Below are 7,500 nucleotides of genomic sequence, written 5' to 3'. Positions count from 1 at the left end.
CCCACGCCCGGGGCACGCGCGCGCCAGGGCGGGGACCGCGGCCGGCGGGGATGGGGGGCGGCGGGAGACGACGGCGGCCCCTCGTCACCACACAACGCCACCGCCCCGGGGGGGCGGGGGCAAGCGGCGGACGCGGGCGGGAAGGCCGCAGCGGGCCCGGGAAGCGCCAGCGCCCCGGGGAGCGCGGCACCGGGTCGGCAAGACGGGCGACGGACGAGGACGAGGGCGGGGGCGGACGGGAAAGGCCGCGGACGGGAGACGCCCCGGCGGCCAGGGGGCCAAGGCGCCGGAGAACGGCAAGCGGGAGCGGTGGAGGAGAGGACCGCGGGCCACCGCGAGGGGGCTTCGGGAAGCCTCAGAAGATGCCTGGGAGCCCAAGGTCGGGCGCCCTGGGGCGCACGCGGGGTCCCACCGCCCGAGGCCTCCAGCGCAAGGGCGGTCCCGCGGCACCCGAGGACGCCGGCCCGGCCCCCACGGCGGGCCCCAAGCAACCTCGCGGGGCTCGGGGGCCCCAACCGCCACCGTTCACGCGACCGGTTCTCCCGAGAACGCTCTCCCGCACACACACGCGCAACGACGCCCCGCCCCAACACCCCCGCGCGCCTCCCTCCTCCCCTTCCTCGGAGGACCGAGAGCACTTCGCCCGGGGACGCCCCCCCAGCCACGGCGGGCGGGGGGGAGCAAGACACCCAACAGCGGCGAGGCCGGTTTCGGTCCCCCAGAGGGCGGAGTTAGGGGCGGCACACGCGGCGCGCCCGCGACCGTGCGGTCGGGGGACGCGGGCAGGCGGGGGGCGGGGGGGGGGCGGGTCGGCGGCGACGGGGAGGAAGCGCACAGCAGCGTGCCAGGGCCGGGAGCGCGTGGGGAAGGGCCGGTCCCGGGAAGGGCGCGCCAACGAAGGCGCGAGCCGGGCCACCGGGTAAACGCGCACGGGATCCCACCGCCACCAGCACGAGGGCGGTCCCGCGACGCCCGGGACGCCGGCCGGCCTCAGCACCCTTGGCAGACCTCCCCGCAAACCGGGCCCCACACCGCCGGGGCCCAAGGCACGCGCGACCCCCCGCCGCGGGGGACCCGTCCGAACCTCCGTCCGTCCATCCGCCGGTCCGTCCGTCCGTTCATCCGTCCGGTCCAACCCGGAGTCACGACCCGGGGAGGCGCCCCCAGGCGGGAGCTGGCCCGACCCGTGCGCGCCCGCCGCGCCACCGCCGGCGGCGACTCCGCCCGGGAGCGGGCGGGGGCCCGGACAGACAGCCAGCCAGCCAGCCAGCCAAGCCAGCCGCTCGCGCGGCGCACACGCAACACACACGGGGTGGCTGGCGTGGGGGGGGCGGGGGGCGGGCCGCCCCAACCCCCCCCCGGCCGCGCGCACACTCGCACACGCACGCGGGCAACACACCCCGCACCGGACGCCGGCCCGGCCCGACGGTATCCTCCCCCATCTCGGAGGGGGGAGGCGCAGGCCGCGGTAGGCAAAGAGCGGCGCTCTGCCCAAACACGTCGCGACGGTAGTCAACCCCGCGTCGGTGGCCACACTACACGCGCAGAGGAGGGGCAGCGGCTGGGGGCTCCGGTACCCCAAGGCATCCTCTCGGATCGCTAGAGAAGGCTTTCTCACCGAGGGCGCATCGCCCCCCCCTTCGTACCCCCAAACGGGCCCCACCAAACGGCGCTCCGGGGCCGACAGGGCTCGCGGGGCGGGCGCAGGTCTCCGGCAAGGGACAGGCACAGGGCAACCCCGAGCGCTCGCGGCCGGTGCCCCCTCGAGGACACCACCCTCCACCTCGCCCGAGCACGGCGCGGCCACGTCACCGCCCAGAGGGGAGAGCTCCCCGCCTCCCGCGAGGCGGGCGAGACCGAGGAACGGAGACGGGGGCACGACCCGTGCCGGGAGAGAGGGGCAGCCCCTCGGGCTGGCCAAGCGCCCGGGGCGCTGGCTCGGCCCGCCGCGGGCGCTCACGCGTCCCCACCAAGTCCTCCGAGTCACACCGCCCCCACACCACCCCCGCCGGCGCGGCGAGGGGGAGGGGAGGGGGAAGGAAGACGAGGCGCCCGGGCCCCCGCCAGGGGCACGGGTGCGCCTCCCTTGCCGACTTCCGCCACCCGCTCCTCGGACGCGCCACCGACGGCGGCGGCGGCCCGAGGGGAGTCGACGGGGAAGGAAACGACGCCACCGCTCGGCCTCAGGCACCTGAGGCGACCTGGAGCGCTCCAGGGGCACCACGGAGGGCCGGGCGCAACGCGCTCAAGCGCGCCCAGGCCGGGCGGTGAGCAGCGCGGCGTCGGGCAGGCCCTCCCCGCGGAGGGGAGGGCCGCTCGCCACGGACCCAGGCCTTCAGGAAAGGCCGGCGAGAGTGTCCGCCGCGTCAGAGGACCCCGGTCCCGCCAGCGCCGCGAGGCAAGAAGGCGGGAGGGCGGGGTCGGGCCGGAGTCCGCACCACCCCCAACCCCGGCGCGCGCCCCCCCGCGCACCCGCCGTCACGACGGCCGGGCGTGGAGGAGCCGGGGAGGGAGGGGCCCGCGGGCAGAGCGAGAAGAGCGGTCGCATCCGCCATGGATGCCCGTCCCTCGTCTGACGCGGCTTAGGCCCGGCCCAGGAGAGCACGAGATCACCACATCGATCGATCGGCAGCAAGCTGCGGCCCCGAGGGGGCTTCCCGAGGAGCAAAAGCCCAGCGAGGACGGCGACCGGGGGGACCTGCTTCCGCCTCACCGGCAGCCCCTCGACCCCCAGGGGGGCAGGAGCGACCGGACAACCCCAGAGACAGCGGGGGACGCCTGACACGCGGCACGGAGCCTTGCGGGACAGGGGTTGTCACGGCCAACAGCCGGGTGCCCACGGCATGGAGCGCACGGGGGTAAAAGACCCACCGCCACCTGCCCACACCGCCCTCCCTCGGGTGCCAGAGACCGGAGGGTGACACCACGACCCGGGCCACCTGGAGTCCAGCGCGAGAGCCGGCGCGCAGGCCCAGGCGGACGGCTCAGGCTCCAGTGAGCGAGGACAGGGACCGGCTCGGCCGCGCGGTCAAGCCCAGAACCCCACACGCGCCCAGAGGCCCACATCTCCAAGGCGAGCGACGGACCGACTGTCTTTTCCGTCTGCCTGTCTGTCGCCGAAACACAACGTGTCAGCACCTACCTGGCAACAAAAAATGTTCATTTCGGGCGAGAAAATAGCCGCGCCTGCTGGCGGGGACCAGCCACAGGTCACCGCGACCTCCCGGGACCGTGGCACGGCCACTGTCCCCAAAACCTGCCCCACGGCGCCCCCCCACCCCCACCCCACGGAGCCCCCCGGGCTATCTGGTCGACCCAGGGTGGGGAGGGGGGAGGGGCGATACGCGGGAGGTGGAGACGGCCACGCCGCCACGCCGCCACGCCGCCACGCCGCCACGCCGCCACGCCAGTGATCTCCAAGAGGAGACTTTGAAAAATCGTCAAAGTTCTCCGGAGGCACCGTGCGGAGGCCGTCCCCCGCGGCCCTCAGGACCGCCCCGTGCCTACCGCCGTCCCCAACCCCGGCACGGGCCAGGGGAGGTGGAGGGCCACGCGGGCAGAGGCAGCCTCACCGGGAATCGCCACCGGGGCCGGCCGGCCGGCCCACCCCCGCGTGGCACCCGGTCCGACCGGGACCCACCTCCGCAGCGGACCTCGGAAAACGGGGAGAAAATCGCGTCCGACGCCCGGGACCCCCACACGTGCCCGCAGCCGGGCCTGTCGCGCCACCCACGGGCTGTCCCTCCAGGCTCGGACCGGTCCCCGTCGCCAGGGCGTGACAACGGGAGACAACCGCGTGACACGGAAGGCCCGAAGATCGCCCGGAGCCACAGGACGGACGGCGGGACACACCCTGTCCCCTTCCCCCGAGGCGGCCCAGGTCGGTCCTCGCGGGCGGAGGAGGAGCCACCGGCGGGTGCTGGTCGACCCACCCAGGCGGCCCGCACGCCCTCCTCCGGGAGCGAGGCGGAGGCGACAACAGCGACAGCGGCGACAGCGACACTCCCTCGCAGCTCTGGAGGTCCAATCTCCGGCGAGCGCATCGCGCGCCGATGCCCCGGCGACAGCCGGACGCCCGCGCCGGGGCCGCCCTCCTCCTGGAACTCGGCCCCGGGAAACCGCCACCAAAGCCTGTTCCTTGCTGTCGCCGCCGAGCCTCCGGAGGGGACACGCTCTATAAAAGCGGCCGCCAGGTGGCACCCGACAACCGGCGCGAACGACAGCGGGACAGATCCGGGCGGCGAGGCCGTCAGGACGCCTCGGATCTCGCCTCTCGGCCCGGGGACGGGCGGAGGGCCCCGGGAGCACTCCTAGGACAGCAACGGATGCACTGTTTTTTCTCGTGTCCTTCCTTTTTCTTTTTAGGATTTAATTTGTATATTTAGAAGAGGAAGGAAGGAGGGAGGGAGGGAGGGAGGGAGGGAGGGAGGGAGGGAGGCCACGAAGGAGGTCTGAACCAAAGGCGCTGGAGAGGACGGTGTGCCCCCCCCTCCCCCGCACCACCTTCACCTCCACCCTCTCAGCGTCTGGGACCTGACCCCCCCCCCCAAATACTTGTCTATTGGGTTGAATGAGAAGAGGTTGTGGAAGAGGAACTCCATGGGGGGGGGGGGGGAGGCTCAAAGAACATAAGGATTTTCTCTTTTCTTTTCTTTTCTTTTCTTTTCTTTTCTTTTCTATAACACAATCTGTTTCTCCAGAATTCTCCTGCTCATGCTCCACTTCCTGTCCTTGAAGAGAAGAATGTCATTCACTCCCCTCCTGGCGCTCCCCTCCAAGGCACCTTCCAGGGGCAGGAGAGGGGGTGTGCTTCTCTTCTCAGAGGAAAAGGAGGGGAGTCAGCAGGACCTTCTTTCACCTGGGGGGGTGGGGGGAGCGGCGGTGTGCCTGTGTTTCTTTGCTGCTGCTGCTACTCTATCAAAGTGTCTCCAGGTAGGGAGGCCGGGGTGGCTCAGCGGCTGAGCGCCTGCCTTTGGCCCAGGGCGTGATCCCGGGGTCCTGGAGTCGAGTCCCACAGCGGGCTCCCTGCATGGATGGAGTCTCCTTCTCCCTCTGCCTGCGTCTCTGCCTCTGCGTGCGTCCGTGCGTGCGTGCCTGCGTGCGTGCGTCCGTCCGTGCGTCCGTCCGTGCGTGCGTGCGTGCGTGTGCGTGCGTGCGCGCGCGCGCGCGTCTCATGACTACCTAAATAAAATCTTCAATCAATCAATGTGTCTATGATTCAAAACAGTAATCTGGTTTCCTTCGTATCCAAGTCATATCTCAGATTTGACTTTTGACAGGAGAAGGGAGGGCGGGCCACATTTTCTTCTGCCGTGGCCTGGCGTGGCCTGGCGTGGCGTGGCGTGGCGTGGCGTGGCAGAGAAAGAGAAGATGGGCGGGCACAGACCTGTGCATATTCTTCTCTGTCTGTCGTGGGGGTGAGCAGAGGAATCGGATTCGGCTCTCACGGGATGGGGTCTAATTTCTCCGTGGACAATTGGGCAGAATGTCAGGCGAACAGAGGACGAGTAATGGTCAGAAGACCATGGACAACAAGATCGGCTATAGATGCTGGAGTTTCCAGAGCAATGATTTCATCAGAGGCATGTGAATGCCAAAGACTTCCAGGGAGCATGTTTGTAGACGCCTCGGCCTGTAGGTCCTTTCAAATGGACAGTGCTCCCATCAGGTCAGTCACGTTAGCATATCTTCTCCAGCTCCCGCGAGCAGTGTAGCAGTGTGGTCATGCAATTCAATTCTACTTTGGGCCTAACGGGGGACGGGACCGTGCCACAGAAAGGGAGACAGCATCAAGTCCTTGAGCCTAAGGCATGTCTAAGACAGTGACTCTCTAAAGTACATGGAAGCAGAAGGAGGCCAGCTGGAGTTTTGTTGTGTGGGTTGCGTATCTGTGGCAATGGGGTGGGTGTGGGTGGCTGATGTTTGTTTTCTGGACGAAGTGAAAGAACCCTTTGAGTGCAAGTATTTGCAGAAGGGGTCCGGCGGGATGGGAAGGTGTGGGTCAGTCCATTCACTGAGAAAACCGGAGACTCGGCCTTTTTAAGAACTAGGCAACGGAAGGAGTATAGCTTGGCTCATCGCAGCAACTGGCAACTCAGCAGAAACAATAGAACATTCCCAGAATGAATGGAGTTTGCAGGAGCCAACGTGAGCATGCCCCACCACCCTCCGCGGGTGCGTCCGTGTAAACACACACACACACACACACACACACACACACACACACGCCTTCCATTCCCAAATCCACCAGAGGACTCAGGGTTGGTTGGGGGCGGGGATGGAGGGTGGCGGGTGGCAGAAGGGAGGTTCAGGGCCATCCATTCCAATGGCCCTCATTCAATCATTTCATTCAAATGCACATGGTTGTCTGTTACAGTCCGAGCCTGGGACTTCTCTCCATTGAATGGCTTTCTGCACCTCCCCCAACCCTCAGGCTGCGGCTCCCAAACTGTGGGGGAGGGGACAGAAGAAAAGAGAAGAGAAGAGGAGGGGAGGGGAGGGGGAAAGAGAAGGGCAAAGAGGATGTATGAAGAACTCACATTGTTTGGGGTCCAAAAGCGACCCCCCCTGGTTTCCTGACCCAGGAAACCCCAATAAACCCTTTGGGAATCAATCCTGGATGTGGAGGATGCCATCTCACTCTAATGCCTTCCAGGGGTGGGGGTGCATCTGGGAGGGCGTGGCATGGCGGGGTCTGGTGAATCTGATGGGGAGTTAAACACATGACCGTGGTGTCTTAGGGTCCAGAGGCCAAACACAGGCATGGAGTGATAAGGGCGAAGGACTAAGGGAGGCCTGGCCAGGGACAGTTCTGACTCATCCACCCTGGGTGAGGGCCCAACAAGCACACTTTTTCCTCTGAAGGGAAGGGCCAGCAGTTTCCTGGTTCCCCATCGACCTGTCCTCCCTCTCGCACCCACTTCCCAAGGGAAATCCTCAGTCTCATTCGAAGTAGTCACCGGCTGTGTCACAAGCCACCTTCTGTCTACTAAAAGGAGTAAGGAAGATGGACAAACATGAACCAGCCCGACAGATGGCACCTCCGCACGGAAGGGTTGGGGGGTGGGGCTGTCCCCGGACAAAACGTGACTCTGAGCTTGAAAACATGAAAGGGCAGAAGCTTCCGCCCCGGGCCCACCCCACCCCCACCCCCACCCCCGCAGGCCCGCTCAGTCGGAAGAGCACTCAACTTTTGATTGCAGTCAGGCTTGTGAGTTCGAGCCCTACGCTGGGTCTAGAGATGATGAAAAATGAAGGAACGAACTCTCAATAACTTAAGTACGAATGGGGCGCCTGGGTGGCTCAGCGGTTGAGCGTCCAGGGATCCCCGGGTGGCTCAGCGGTTTAGCGTCTGCCTTCAGCCCAAGGCCTGATCCTGGAGACCCAGGATCCAGTCCCACGTCAGGCTCCCTGCATAGAGTCTGCTTCTCCCTCTGCCTGTGTCTCTGTCTCTGTGTCTCTCATGAATAAATAAATAAAATATTTAAAAAAAAAGAAAGA

The sequence above is a fragment of the Vulpes vulpes genome, unplaced genomic scaffold, assembly GCF_048418805.1.
Source record: "Vulpes vulpes isolate BD-2025 unplaced genomic scaffold, VulVul3 u000000705, whole genome shotgun sequence".
Taxonomy (NCBI): Eukaryota; Metazoa; Chordata; class Mammalia; order Carnivora; family Canidae; genus Vulpes; species Vulpes vulpes.
This window is presented reverse-complemented; position numbering follows the sequence as displayed.